At 42.4% G+C, this 16,402-nt stretch overlaps 1 protein-coding gene across 2 annotated transcripts in view; it reads left to right on the top strand.

Annotated features, from left to right (window-relative positions):
• PCDH1 (protocadherin 1) overlaps positions 1 to 16,402 on the top strand; it is a 335,047-nt gene that overhangs the window by 210,325 nt on the left and 108,320 nt on the right. The window lies entirely within an intron of this gene.

Raw genomic sequence — 16,402 nt, 5'->3', positions numbered from 1 at the left:
GTGTATTTAGTGAATGTCACCTTTTCACATTTTTAAATTTCCCGCCTTACCGTCCCCGTACGTTCTGATGTCGCAGGGAACGGAACCCAGAAGAGGATATTGCCAGGGACACTGCAGGAGGGATATCGCAGGAGCGAAGGAAAAGGTAAGTGAGGAAGAGATCCCGGAGCATCGCTGCAAGGTATTCCCGAGTGTAGCTCGGGGTTACCGCTTGTGGTGCTGAAACTTTACCCCGAGCTACACTCGGGAATACCTCCAGGGAGGTTAAATGCGCACTCTTCTCTCACTTCCTTCTGCGGGGCTTCCAGGAGAGATTAAAGCTATTCTGATTGGTTAGCGCCAGTACAGAACATCTCTCTGATCCATCCTGGAAGCCCTGAAGAGAGAAGACAAAGAAAAGTGTGGTTTTCAAATTCCTGGACTGCTGAACCAGCTGTGTGCGCACTGACAGATGATCACCCACCGGAGGTAAGTACAGCGGGCAGTGAAAGAGTGTAACTGGTTCTCCTTTTAATTATTTTTCTGAAAAAATGAAACTGACCTTTTAAGGGTCCCTTAAGAAAGCCCATATGTTGTGAACAGGCTGGTAGCACACTGTAATGCATAGAATAATTGAATCTGCGTACACTCTCTGCATTGTGATGAGTTGTATCACAGGTGCGTTGGCAGCTACTGTAAATGTGCATTCAGGTGCCATCCTAAATGTATCACAATTAACACACTATTATTGCTGTCATGCATTGTGTGAAGCCAGTCTTACCCTGGGTTCACACCGAAGCGTTTTCTGCAGCATTTTGCAGAAAGACAGTACAGTCCATTTAACATGATTTCCTATGGGACATGTTCCCATCTGCGTGTTTTCACCCAGTGCGTTTTTTGGAAAGGGTCAGGAACTTTTTTTTTTCAATGCAAAAAGTTGAATTTTTGGTTCTATAGACTTCAACGGAAACGCTGCAGAAAAGCATGTATTGCGTTTTTGCCACGTTTGTGATGCGTTTTGATGCATTTTGCATGTTAAGTCTGTAGTATAAGTAGGTAGGTGCTACATAAAAATAAGTGAAACATGCAAGTATTTAGGAGGCTAGTATCACTACATGCTCCTAGATAGATAGAACCATTATAATTTGAATAGATTCTCAAGGTATAGGCTATATTCCCATAATCTATACAGAAAACATATTAACCAAAAATTAATAAATAAAAGTCCACAAGTTTAATTGTGCGTAAATAAAGGTGACAGTCCTTTGAACTTCTTTATACTGTGACCCGAACGAAAAAAGGTGACTTAAATCTTCACCACCAGGAGAAAGTAAAGATTGCTCACTCACCAGACCTTTTGACCCCAATTAAGGTGGTCAGTTGCACTTTTTGGTCATATAGGAGACCATACTCTCAGGAAATATCTCCCCTCCAGCAGCTCTCTGTTTATGACCATAAGCTATTGAATAGGGACTTCCAACATGCTTCCAATACTTGTATGGTGTTCAATATGGACTAATCGTTACGCAGATAAAGTGCCGGACCATCAGATAAACGAGACAGATGAAATATCCTTCTAAGTGCAGTATTATTAAATAAGCATAAAAACGTAAAAGCAAACAATTATGCACTCACATGGAATGGTGCCTATAAACCGGCACCAGTATCTACAGCCTGTGTATATCAAAGATGGCCGACAAGCCCTCCACGCCTCGTTCTCACTAAGAAGGGACTTACCCAGAAGTGACGTAGTGACGCTTTGACATATGTTTTACCCAGCGGTGTCTTCAGGAAGTGACAAGTGTACAATCCAAACGCACACGTTCCTCCGTTAAAAATGGCTGTGTGTATAAGTGGGTGCTGCAGTGATCGTCGGCTGGAACAGAATCAGGAGGGAGAATATCACCAGCACACCGAGGATCACCAATATGGGTCCAAAAGTTTTAATAAACGATCACATAGTTACAGCAAGACAACGGTTCGCAGTCTCGCATGGTCACATGCCTGATGAAGGGGTCCTGCGAGACTGCGAAACGTTGCCTTGCTGCAACTATGTGATCGTTTATTAAAACTTTTGGACCCATATTGGTGATCCTAGGTGTGCTGGTGACATTCTCCCTTTCAGGAAGTGACAGCCGCCATATCCAAGTGGATTATATATGAGTGTCTGACTTCTGATTGGGTGACAATTAATGAACTCTGAAAAAAGTTGATTGGGCAGCTCTGGGAATCCGCTCCATCAGTGGCTCCTCAGCCTGCCTCTCTCACAGTTCTTGCGTTTTTAAATCTGCTTAGCACCAAGAAAATGTTTAAAAAATTAAAAACAAAAAACCCACGGCAAAAAATGCAGGTGCAATAACGCAATGCAGAAACTGCTCAAACGCAACCTGCATAGGTGTGAACCTAGCCTAACTCCTAAGCTTTTGGATGAGCAAAGCTAGCCTAACGTAGGACTTCTGGCATGTTGATCTTTTGGACAGAGAAGGGGTTAAACCCCCTGTATGGAAGAGAGGTTCCAGGGGGGACCCTTCGTCTCCTTCCAGCGCCTGCCATTCAGTGTAGCAGTGCATCGCAGGCCACTGTGGCAGCAAATGGATTAAAAGTGTGGTTTCACTTCCTTGGTCCAATAAATCTCTTTGAACAAATTGCCCTGACTTTGCCATTTTCATCCTGATCACATACTTCATCATCAGAACCCCCAGGAGCCCTCAAATAAAAATTGATGCACATACAGTCACTTATGAGTGAATTTCCAAGCCACGGCATAGGATCTCAGCTTTATGACTTTGCAGATGATTAACAAAGCAGCGTGTAATGAAGGAAACGTGGCATGTTTCTGTGTTTTCACACTACAGGTGTATGTTTGACTGATCGTCAAGACGATGGCACTGACAAATGAAAACCCGCCGTGATCTCTCATCCTTCGGGGAAAACTATATAGCCGGCTTTCAAAACGTAGCGGTTGTAGGCTCATTTAAAGGAATCTGTGATTCTATTTATTTTTAGATATACGTATCAACATGAACAGTTTAGTGAGATTAACCTGATCGGTGTATGCTTCCAAAAGCCTCATTCTAGAGTCAATCAGATTCTGCACACATGTGCTTGGCAGCACAGTGGCTAAATAGTTAGCACTTCTGCCTGGCAGTACTAGGGTCGTTGGTTCCAATTTCAACCATGGCACCTCCTGCTTGGAGTTTACATGTTCTCCCTGTGCCTGCGTGGGTTTCCTCCGGGTACTCCAGTTTCCTGCCACACTCCAAAGAAATGCTGGTAGGTTAATTGGATCCTGTCTAAATTGGCCCTAGTATGTGTATGTATGAATGTGAGTTAGGGACCTTAGATTGTATGCCCCTTGAGGGTTAGGGACTGATGTGAATGTGCAATATATATGTAAAGAGTGGTGTAAATTGATGGCGCTAAATAAGTACCTGAAATTTAGAAAAAAAATAGAATTATTATTAAGATGTGGAGGTTCTTCCCTCTCTTTAGTACAGTTGCACAATGTTTGTATTTTACTGGTCACTCATTTACACGATCTCTGTTGTTGTGAAGATCAATGCAAGGGCACAGTGGATTGCGGTGCGTTTTGTAAATGCAGACGTGCTGTTTTGTTTTTTTTTTTCTCTTTTTATGTGGCACAGCTCACTGCTCCGCAGCTCGTCACAACTTGCCGCAGTGAATGGACATGAATGAAATATCATATTTTTGACAATTCCATAAAGGTTATAAAGGGTAATCACAAATTCCTACAAAACAATCACCAGTCTGGATGTCTTTTAGGCCTGGTTCACCTTAGTGCAATTTCAAATGCGACTTTGAGTCACAAAGAATCGCATGACAAGGGAAATTACACTGGGAAGCACAGTGGCTAAGTGATTAGCACTTCTGCCTAGCAGTAGTAGGGTTGTCAGTTCTAATTCCAACCACAGCGCTATCTGTCTGGAGTTTGCATGTTCTCCCTGTGCCTGCGTGTGTTTCCTCTGGTTACTCCGGTTTCTTCCCACACGTCAAAGACATGCTGGTAGGTTAATTAGCTATTGTCTAAATTGGCCCTAGTATGTGTATGTATGAATGTGAGTTAGGGACCCTAGATTGTACACTGCTAGAGGGCAGGGACTGATGCGAATGTGAAGCGCTACGTAAATTGACTGTGCTATAGAAGTACCTGTAGTAATAATTAATGGTGACTGTTCACATCAATGCGAGTCAGCATGGAGCGATGTTAGAAAAGGTTCTTGCTCTACTTTGGAGCAGCTCCAGTGCAATTATGGCCCCATAGACTTCAATAGCACATACAATCAGAACAAAATCTCATCGCAGTAGTATGAACCAAGCCTAATGCAGGCCTGCATTAGGCTTGGTTCATACTACTGCGATGAGATTTTGGGGCGAATTCCGAAAGATTGTTCGTCTGAAAATCGAAAATGTTATTCGCTTGGTAATCCGATGGTGCCTGCAATGATTTCGAAAACCGGCCAACCAAGTCATAAAGTTCACCCCATATATCAGGTGAAATGTCTGTTCCTTCCAGGTAACAGCTCATGCGCATATTCTTTTCGGAAAAACGATTGTACGATTTGACCATCATTGAGTCGAAAATCGTCCGTTTTTTAAGAATTTTCCAATATGCCCGATCTCAGAAAAGGGGACGAACCACGAACATTGGCCGGTGCCATTGACTCACTAACAGAGCGAAAATTGGCTGAATTTTGACCCATGTATGGCTGGCATTCACGTGTGAGCCTGATTGAATGAGCCCAAACTGCTCAGGTTAAGCCAGTGTTTCTCAACTCCAGTCCTCATGGACCCCCAACAGGTCATGTTTTCAGGATTTCCCTCAGATGAAACAGCTGTGGTAATTACTAAGGCAGTGAAACTGATCAAATCACCTGTGCAAAATAATGGAAATCCTGAAAACATGACCTGTTGGGGGTCCATGAGGACTGGAGTTGAGAAACACTGGGTTAAGCCAAGAAACCTTCTGTGTGCCTAATCAACTGGATTTTTAACAGCCTTTCACTGGAATGTTAACTAAACTTCATGATATACTGATAGCAGCTTCAGGGAAACTCTACAAAACTGTGCTCGAAAAATAATAATAAGCAAATTATAGTGATATGAGCAGACAAAACATATGGGCCTTAAGCATGCTTTGGCACTGCTTAAAGGATTACTTCACCTTTTGGAAGTATAAAAAAAACCTCTGCAGCGAATACATCTGTGAATGTAAATCAACATGTTCAAAGTCCTATCCCTGAAAATGTTACTTGCCCATCCGTTCTGACATACTGCAATTGAGTCCAGATGTTAAAATGGCATAGTGCTGATATGCACAGGTAGTCTTTCTCAACCTTTTTAACATGAAGGAACCCTTGAAATAACTTTCCAGTCTTGAGGAACGCCTACTAATATTTACTGTATCTACATCTCACTGTACATTAATGTGATGGTCAGTGGGAAGAATGCTCCTTACAATTGTGGCTATTGGGAACAATCCCCCTTAAAAGAGCTTAAAAGATCATTGGTGTCAGTAGGAACCCTATCTGAGAGGCAGACAGTGTTCCTCTCACAAAGACCCCCAGCAACCTCTACAGCAGCCCTTCTCAACCAGGGTTCCATGGAACCCAAGATTACTTTAAAGATTGGCAGGGGTTCTTTGAGCAATGGGTAATTCCTGCCTCTGAGATAAGTAACCAATGCCACCAATGATCTTTTTATCTTTCTGTAACGAGGGATGATTTCCAATTACCATAAATATATGAAGCATCCTTCTCAGTGACCACTATGCTAATGTTTTGTGAGCTGTAGAGACAGTAATTATTAGTAGGGGTTCCCTGAGCCTAGAAAGTTATTTGGTTCTTCCATGTTAAGAGGTTGAGAAAGTATGCTCTGGAGGAACCCTGATTGAGAAAGGCTGGCCCAAGAGGAGAACATAAACCTATGCTCCTCTGCCTGAGCGGGGTTCAGGGCAGTGTCCATAGATCAACAGAATTTTATACAATGAAGGATGACGCATGCAGGCTGCTGTCATGAATGATGGGTCCTGATTCATGCCTTCTGCTTTCTGTTGTTGACTTTGAGTGCACACTCCTCGACCAGAGCTTCAGGGAATCGGCACACAAGAAACAAAAGGATGAGGTTGTTAAATCCTCAAAATGTACGTTTTTTTGGACTATAAGCAATTGTTTGTCGACATGAGCTATGTTGGACTACACAGAAAAAAATGAGGCTTTAAGATTCAACAAGAGGGGGTCAGATGTAATTATAGCTCCAAGGTAGCGGAAGGACACCACAGCTATCTGGGAGACTCTCTACGGCAAGCCAGCAGTCAGAGGGTCAAGTGGGAGAACTGATTTAGGCAAGTTTATGGAGAACCCAGAATAAGAACCAAATTCCTCAGCAAGGCCCATTATTGCTGTAAGGAAGCCAGTGGTGTCACCCAGATATAACAAGGCATCATCAGCGTACAGGGAAATTTTATCCTCCTGGGTCCCGTGTTAAAAGCCAACTATATCAGGAGAAGCCCTGACCATGGCCGCTAAGGGTTCCAACGTCAAGGGCAAAAGGCAGGGGGGACAATGGGCACCCATGTCTAGTACCCTGGTGCAAGGAATAGGGCTCTGAAAGAGCACTATTAATCTGAAGCCTCACCACAAGTTCTGCATATAGGCATTTTATCCAGGATATAAACCTGTTCCCAAGGTGAAATTTATGAAGAACAGCCCATAAATAGTTCCACTCGACACATTGGCAGCGTTGAGGGAAAAACTGGGCTTTAGTACTGCTTTCACTCTTGGTGACAATGGTTAAGGGATATGGACAGCAATAAAAACCTGACAGAGGTTCTCATCCTATCCTCGCTCTATTCAAAACTACAAAGGAAAAGGTATTGGCTTTAGATACGTGAAAGATGAAGTGGAGCAAACAATGCAGTTACAAGAAGCCTGAGATATGGCTTTATACATTTATGGTAGACAACACGTGAATAGTTGCAAACTCTATACTTGGTGCACATTCACTTTGTCCATTATATTCTATACAAAGAGCCTTAAGAACTCTACCAATTCAATAGTTTGGACTGTTTTAAAAAAAGAAGCCACAAACCGATTTCTTCATTATTTTAACAAATCGTTGCCTGTCTTCTGACTGATGGAAAGCTGGGATTATTAGGAATGTGTGAATTCTTGTGTTCTTTTGTTACGGGACAACAAAGCGTAAAGGGATCTGAGTTTAGAAAGTGACTGACCCGTTACTAGGGATCACTGACCTGTAGAAAGTCATTTCCCATCGCCTGCCAGTATGTAGATTTAACAGAAAGTGACTGGTTAATATGCTGAAGAGGATTTCTTTACCTTGTTCCTCATCATTGTTAGGGATGGTGATGGGAGGCTTGCAGCAAGGCTGCTTCTTCTGCCGCTTTCACTCCTGTTAGAGGTCTTTGGGGAAATTGAATTACGCACAGTTGAAGGACCATTATTCTCTTCTTTAGTTGATGATAAATGTCTGCACCTGATTTAACTCATCAACCTGCTGAATGCGAAGGAATGTGAGCTTTTGTAATTGAAATTTTAACCAATGTGAGACGAATAGATTGATTATTAGAGGAACCATCAAAGACGACTGTAGTAGTAAGTAAAACAAATGTTTTATATAGATTAAGGGGATTCCATTATGCATCTCCAGTGAGTACTAATTTTGCGTAAAGAATACATAAATCTTCCATCCAATTTCCAGTATGTCTGAAATCATGCCTCACTGTATACAGCTATATAGAGTAGTAAGAGCACTAACTGTTACAGACTCACCATATTATGTGGTTCCTGCAGCTACAATGTATTGTATTGTTAACGTGGAACCGCATTGCATCTGAGCACCACAAACCAAAAATGCTATTTCATTCATTGATAATATTCAGAGCAACTCCCCCCCCATCCATCCATGTCTCTATGCTTTACTTTACTGAGAAATCACTTTAAAAAGCACCTAATAGCATTTCTGGCATTGGTCATCTTGCGTAAGGGCAGGTAATTCATGTAGCATTTATTTCCTGCAAACCCATCAGCCCTTAGCTCAGGCATTGGCTGAGCTGAAAACCCTCCCTTCTCTCCTGACGACTGCTGGAATGTATGACATCATTTGCCTAGGCATGGAAACCAGAAAGTTACTGAAGAAATGTTTAAAACAAGTAAATATAACATACTTTTCTATCCATTTACTGATGCTTGCAGCATAAGAATCAAAATAGTCCATGTTGATTGAGAGAGTGAAGTTCCGCTTTAATGTAGTGGTGTCTAATGGCAGTGTGGTGCTGCAGCAAATGTATTTGTGCCCTTGCTCTCCTTCCTGTTTAGTGCTAGTTGGAACACTCCGTTTTCTCATGCTTCCTTAGTTTTAGTTCTTTGCAGACACTTAGAAAGTAATTGTCTTCCCCTGTACTTTGTGAAGTTAAAGTGGAAGTTTAGTCAAAATCTAACTAAGGCTAAATCTATTCCCACACCCATTCTAAGTCTATTTAAGATGTGTATACATACCTATTCTGAAGCTGCTCTGGTTCGGTCACATAATCTGTCCAGTGGCATCTTCTGTGCAGAGGGGAGATTGCCGAAAACGCCTGGGAGATTACGTCACCTATAGGCTTACTATGGGGTATCTTTTGTCAACTGCCCCTCCTCTGTGCTGAAGCCGCCACTGACAGCTGATCGTGAGATCGGAGCAGAATGGCTTAAGGATAGGTTTGTATACAGATCTTTCTTTTACAGGTTTATATAGAATAGGCTTAGAATGGGGGTAGGAGTAATCTTAGCCCTAGTTAGTTTGACTAAACTTCCAATTTAAACTACATTGGAGTCAACTTCTATGCTTTATTAAGTAGTAAAGCTGCCTATGGATTCTGCAAGTCAACAAGTGGTTATACTGGCATGTCAGTACATAAACCTATGTCATTGCATAAAACAGCATTAAGTACCTCCTGCTGAAGTTGACCTCTAGGAGCCACACTGCAACTGCCCTGAAATACTCAGTTGTAGCACAGTAGTGCGTTTTTTAGGGGTTAACACAGGTAGTGAGAGGCCAGTAAAACACCCTCTGAAACACAATCCACTACAGACCATTTATTAGAGAGCAACCATTATGTAAATGAGCCCTAAGTGAATGTATATCTGTCTAATAGAGCCCCTGATAGGTTTTTACTGCTAACAGGGGCGCTAATTCTTATTCACGCTATATCAAAATTACAGATGAACTCCTGGAGAAAATAATCATTTAAAATTTGGTGGCATACAAGTAGTTAACTGCAATTTTCAGGTTCACTGGGCTCCAATGGTAGAGCTTTTATTACTGTGGCACTCTGAGCGGAGATATCTAGCTCTCCTACACAGCCATTCAGCTCACCCTTCCTCTCCCCTTCTCCAGTCACAGAAAGTTTTGGAGTTTGTGAATGGGTTTACAGAATGCAAAGCCTTTTTTGATTGGGCAACGGAGGAGGAGAGGCAGGCAGTGCAGCTGCAAATTATGCTATGGCTGGGGTGGCAGTGCTAGAAATAGAGCAGTAGCTATACTAATGGCAGTCATTGAAGCATTGAAATAAATAAAAATAAAAAAAACTCTTCACCTGTGCCAGCAGATTTTTAAAACCTTTTCTTTTCTGAAGTTTTTGTTTAAAAAAAAAAAAGTTTGTTGTACACGTTTAGGCTCCATGCACACTAGTTTTTTTTTCTGCTCCTAGAAGCTAATTGTTATCTGTGTCTATGCACACTATTTTAGGCTTTTAGCATTTTTTTGTGCTTCAGCGTCTAGGAGCAGAAATTTTTTTTTTTCTGTAGTTTTTTGGAGCATTTTTCCAGCAGAAAAAAAAACGCTAAATGCTCCTAACAGCTTTTTTCTCGCTTTTTTTTTTCCATCTACATGGTCTGTAAAAACGCTAACGCTCCTAAACACTTCTGAACTCTACTAAAACCTGCTATTACCAGTGTTTTTATCCAGTGTTTTTTGAGCTTAGAATTAAATGTTAATGTGATAGAGCTTTAGGCTCCATGCATACTAGGGTTTTTTTTTATGTTCCTAGAAGCTGTTATCAGCATTTTGTTCCTGCTCCTAGAAGCTAATTAGCGTTATCCTATGCATGCACACTGTTTCAAGCTAGTAGTATTTTACAGCCTCTTTTAGCATTTTGCAGTGTTTTTCCACGTTTGTGTGTTTTAGCTTTTTTTTTTTTTTTTCTTTTTTTACAACAAAAAATTGTTTTGGGTCACAAAAATTCCAAAAACACCAGTTTTTCAGCATTAGAGTGTTTTACAGCTTAAAAAAACTCCTCTAGAAACCCACTAGTCCTTGTTTTTTTTCCAGTCAAGTGTGCATGAGGACTTAGGAGCAGAAAAAAAAATTAAGTTTTTTTTCCCCGGCAGAAGCTCCTAAATTCCAATAACAACTTTTTTTGATTGTTTTTCCTAAATGTACTGTAAAAACATTAATAAAAAGCTAACGCTTCTAAACGCTACTAATAATGCTTTGCCAGCGTTTTTTATCCAGTATTTTTCCAACGTTTTTTGAGCTTGTAATAAAAACAAACAAAAAAAAAACAAAAAAGATTGTGTGCATGGAGCTAAAAATGTTTGTTTTTAAAGTATTCATATAGTGCCCACCAGAAGATTTACTCCTACCTCCTGTTCTGGCATCAACAGTAAACTTTATATTTTCCATCACTTTCTGCCATGGGGAACCTATCCAGTGGGCAACCATGGCAGTAAAAACCTGGCAGGGGACTAATCCTTTCCTACACAATTCAAAGCTAAAAAAAAAGTCTTTGCATACATTTGAATTTTTATTTGTTTACCATTAGCAGCATAAAGTAACTGACCTTATTAAATTCTAAATATTTCCTTTCTTTTAATAGTGTATTGTCGTCAGCCCCCTGGAGACCCACAGACATATAAATTGGCTGGATATGCTATCATGGCTTCCATAGTGATATCCAGTATACCTATTACAGTTCGTACATTTTTGTAGTTATAAATGTATCTGATCTGCACAGAAAATGTTCATTTTTCCAGCTGAACGGACTCAGTTAATTTACTTTTTTGTTCTATACCCGGTGCCTGTTTATTTTTATTAATCCGAATGCACACCTTGAAAAATGACTGTGCATTAATCATGTCACTGAGGAAGGTGCAGTGTTTTAGGCGTTTCTTTAATCAAAAGGAAATGTTTCTGAAAGTCATTTTTGTCACAGTTATAAAACCGATGAAATGACGGGTTTGGCTGTGTGCTGGAACAAATGTTACCCTTTTCTCTTTTGTCCATGTATATCTATAATCTCCTGGAGCAATCCAACACTTCGGACCCCATTCACATGGCTGATTAGGGTGGAGATCACAAGTGCACTTGATCACCCGCAGCCAATATACCAATATAGATCAATGATGGACTGCTCAGGGCCACAGCTGTCCACATGCAACTGCACAGTGAGCGGTTAGGGACAGACTTCCGGCCAAGGACGCAAACTGTCGTGGTCCAGGGCCGCTTTTCTGACCTTAACCACACATAACTACTTTCTAGGGGTTCCCTGCGAACAGCCGCAACACCTGTCAGCAGGGCCGAATCTAGCCTGGTTTATCTGATCTGGGGGTGCAGTAAAAAAAAAGAAAAGAAAAAGGCAGGGGCATAACGTTAACACTGTGAGTCACTCACAGCCTTTCACTCAGTGTCACAACTTGGGAAACACTAGTATGTATTAGGCTGTTTTAGATTAGGGTGAATAAAAAGAACATATGCCCCTTATATCAGATGGACCTGTCAGAGTCCCCCTTTACATCAGGAGTCCTCATCAAAGTCCCCCTTTAGATCAGGTGTCTCCATCAGATTGCCCCCTTACATTAGGTGTCACCCCTTATATCACAGTGCCCATCAGAGTTCCCCATACATCAGAGTCCATTTTACGAGTCCCCCTTCACATCTGGGTCCCCATTTGAGCCCACCTTACATCCAGGTCCCCACTAGAGTCCCCATCAAAGCCCCCTTCACATCCAAGACCCATCAGAGCGCCCTTTACATCAGGTTCCCATCAGAATCCCCCTTACATCAGATGTCCCCGTCAGAGTGCCTCCTTACATCAGGTGTACCCATCACAGTGCCCCCTTACATCAAGTGCCCCCATCAGAGTGCCCCCTTACATCAGTTGTCCCCATCAGAGTGCCCCCTTACATCAAGTGCCCCCATCAGAGTGCCCCCTTCCATCAGTTGTCCCCATCAGAGTGCCCCCTTCCATCAGGTGTCCTCATCAGAGTGCCCCCTTCCATCACAGTGCCCCCTTCCATCAGGTGTCCCCATCAGAGTACACCCTTCCATCAGGTGTCCCCATCAGAGTGCCTCCTTACATCAGTTGTCCCCATCAGAGTGCCCCCTTACATCAGTTGTCCCCATCAGAGTGCCCCCTTACATCAAGTGCCCCCATCAGAGTGCCCCCTTACATCAAGTGCCCCCATCAGAGTGCCCCCTTCCATCAGTTGTCCCCATCAGAGTGCCCCCTTACATCAAGTGCCCCCATCAGAGTGCCTCCTTCCATCAAGTGCCCCCATCAGAGTGCCCCCTTCCATCAGTTGTCCCCATCAGAGTGCCCCCTTACATCTAGTGCCCCATCAGTCCTACAGGTTAGTAGTGTAACGTTACAGAAGAGGTCTAGTGCGAGAAGTGGCCTACGTATGCGTTCACCACTACGTGCGCATGGGGGGACGGGGGCACCTTTTTAACTTTTTTAAAAAAAATATATTTAATGTTTGTTTTTTGGGGTTTTTTTGCACTGTTCCTTTTAAAAAAATTGTAATCACTTTTATTCTTATCCCAAGAAATACATGCATCCCTTGTGATAGGAATAATTAGTGACAGGTCCTCTTTACGGAGAGATATGAGGTCAATAAGACCCCACATCTCTCCTCTGCAATGTAAAGCATTAGATCAAAAAGAGTATTAATCTAGTGCTTTAGAAAAAAAAATATCCGGAACCGGAAGTGACATTGCTTCGGTCCTCCACGGGCATAGAGATGTGTGGCGGCCATCTTTCCTTCACCCATCTCTATGCCCAGCGCCAGGATCGATGGTTTCTCAGGTAAGACTGAACTACCAAGCAGTGGGCGACCATGAGGGGTGGGCAGCTTTGAGGGGCGGGATTTTTTCAGCACCTGTATCGGTGCTTTTTTTTTTTCATTTCGGTTGACAGCCGAAAGGGGTGTTTTTGACCGAAACGTTTCGGCCATCGAAATTTCGGTGCATCCCTAAGTATACTTACAATATAAATGAATACGGGCGGATTCAGAGGGCTCTGCTTATTAGAGTTTACAATCTAAGATGAATCGTGTAGCATTTACTTCCTGTAATCCATCTGCCCTTAGCTCAGTCAGGAGGGTGTGCTTGGCTGAGAAAACCCCTTCCAGAAGACTCCTGGGATATATGACATCATTTGCCTAGGCATGGAAACCAGGAAGTGAAGAAATGTAACAAAATTTTTTAAAACAAGTAAATATAATACGCCTTCATATCTGTTTACTTTTAATCCTTCTGCTGCTAGCATTAGTAGGCAATGTTGATTGAGAGAGTGAAGTTCCACTTTTAGGTACATTCACACGGCGCCCATGGGAGGCCATCAGTGGGTTCTTGTCGGTGTTTCCAAACACTGATTGTACACATCTTGTGCGACCAGCAGCGGCAAATGTCAGATTTATGCTGTGTTCAGACTGTGTGCCTCCAGGGCCGGCATTTCCGTGGAGTTTCTGGCCGCACACAAACTGGCCACAGCTAATTGGCCATAGCAAAGGCTCCCTGTGTCCAGAGGTGGTGTTTAGCCACCCGTGAGAATGTAGCCTAAAACAGAGGCAGTTTATGCAGTACATTTTTCATAGCAATCTGGTAAATTAAAAGCTTTATTCTAGTTTCCATGGATTGCTTTAGATGTATAACTTTGGGCTGGTTGCCTGTCTCAAGGGCTGAGCAAATTACGTTATCACTTAGGATGGTAAGAAAAGGCAGTTTCCTCAAATCATGGTTTCCTTGAGGCAATCTGCTGTTGTACGGTTCCTCCTGGGTTGTCTGCCTTGATCTTGAGTTTTCCTGCTCACATCCAATCCTGTCGGAGCTCCTGTGAGACTAGAGAGAGAAATTTGAAAAGTGGATATGCCAGATCCTCCAGGAGATCATATTCAGTCTGAAAAGTGATTCTCCAGGAAATGTTATATTGTATATCCCAGAAGATCTTCACCCCCATATATATCTCATTACATATCTTCTGCCAGTCACTGGAACTGCTTAGGGGGGAAACAAAATAAAAATGGCCCTTTTTGGTAGACATGTATATGGGCAGCACAGTGGCTAAATGGTTAGCACTTCTGCCTGGCAGTACTAGGGTTGTTGGTTCGAATCCCAGCCACGGCACCACCTGCCTGGAGTTTGCATGTTCTCCCTGTGCCTGCGTGGGTTTCCTCTGGGTACTCTGGTTTCCTCCCACACTCCAAAGACATGCTGGTAGGTTAATTGGATCCTGTCTAAATTGTCCCTAGTATGTGTATGTATGAATGTAAGTTAGGGACCTTAGATTGCACGCCCCTTGAGGGTTAGGGACTGATGTGAATATGTAAAGCGCTGCGTAAATTGACGGCGCTATATAAGTACCTGAAACAAATAAATAAATTCAGAGATGATTTCTATCATCCGACAACCGGGACATGTAGTTCTGGGCGCTGGGCAGGTAGATTCTTTCTATCTTTAGCCCTGCTGTGGGCAAGCAGCAGGGCTCATCTGTTAGGTGAAGCAATCGGCGGCGGCACTGCCACCGATTGCTTCCACACAGTGCCAGCCTCTCCACGCCCCCGACGTGAGGTCTCCTGGGCTCCACTTGCCCATCTACGGGCCTGGCTCGCCGTCAGCTAGAGGGAAGAAAGAAGAGCGGACAAGTCTGCTCCCCTTCTCTTCTTGTGCTGATCCGGAAGTGACGTTATGACGTCACTTCCGGGCCCCCATTGAGAGATTGTACTGCAATCTTCAGGAAAGAGAAATCCCCAGTGAAGCAGAGCGGAGACATTATTATTATTATTATTATTATACAGGATTTATATAGCGCCAACAGTTTGCGCAGCGCTTTACAATATAAGGGAGACAGTGCAATTACAATACATTTCAGTACAGAAGGAAAATGAGGGTCAGGTTTTTTTTGACCTTGGCTGTCTCAAAGAGAGCCTGTCACCAAAAATCATCACATAAGGGACTTTGTCCCCTATATGATGAAAAAAAAAAAGTAAGAAAGAAAATATATATTTTTTTTTTTTAAACTGTAAAAAATGAAAGTTACACCCAAGCACATACCACCCCCCCCTAAAAAAAATATTGAGGCCCCCACCCACACATATACGCATGTACAAACGTAAAAACACATGTTGGGGCGCTTACGCATGAAACCGTCGATTGCGATACACTTGTAACATATAGCTGCGCACACCAGAATGACAGCAATAATTCTAGTAGCAGACCTGCTCCGTAACACTAAACTGGTGACCTATAAGGAGCTTTAAACGTGTTGACCTATAGAAAATATAGGGTGCTGAAGGTCGTCGCCATTTCACAAGCGCGCACAAATTTAAGGTTTGACAAGTTGGATATCTATTTACTTGTTGCAACCTCATCTTTTATATTTTACAAAAAAATAAGGCAATTTATTGCTTTTTTGTATTTATTTTTTTTTACTTGTATTTTTTACTGAAATTTTGTGGTAATATCATGCGAACATAAAAAATTGGAACTGCCACTATTTTGTTCTCTAGGGTCTCTGATTTCAGAAAATATATAATGTTTGGGGGTTTTATGTAATCTTCAGGCCTAAATGTATTTTTTTAAACATGTGCAAAAAATGCAAAAACGGCTTTGGCAGCAAAAGGGATAAGGTCTCTCTCCTCCCTGCTAGTCTCCAGATGTGGTGCTGGGGACAGGCAAGGGGGTGAGGAGGAGATAAACTCCGAATGGAAATAGTGCCTGCACCCATCTCTGTGCAGCAGTGCAGTGCGTTTTGAAAAATGCATGTCTGTCTTTTCTGTATTTAACACATTGGAAGGCCCATAAAAGTCAATGGCAACACATCAAGAGCATGTGACATGTATTTTGATACATTGGTAACATGCATTAACAAGCCATGGCTGCTAATCTTATCCTCCTGAAATTCTAAATTCAGAAATACATGCGAAGTTGTATCGGCGCACAAAGGAAATATACACTGATACGTGACAACGCACCTGCCTGATATTACAGAAAAACGCACTTCTAAATGGGCCCTAATGTATTGCATGTGAAGGTAAACTGCATAGAAAATTGAGCTGAATTTGAATGTTCGTAAACTGTTGTGTATTGGCCTGTATATCTTCCCAGCTGTTGGTGCGAGAAAATGATC

Source organism: Staurois parvus, unplaced genomic scaffold (assembly GCF_062004578.1).
Source record: "Staurois parvus isolate SC_StPar_1 unplaced genomic scaffold, SC_StPar_1.0 ptg000006l, whole genome shotgun sequence".
Lineage (NCBI taxonomy): Eukaryota > Metazoa > Chordata > Amphibia > Anura > Ranidae > Staurois > Staurois parvus.
This window is presented reverse-complemented; position numbering and strand designations above follow the sequence as displayed.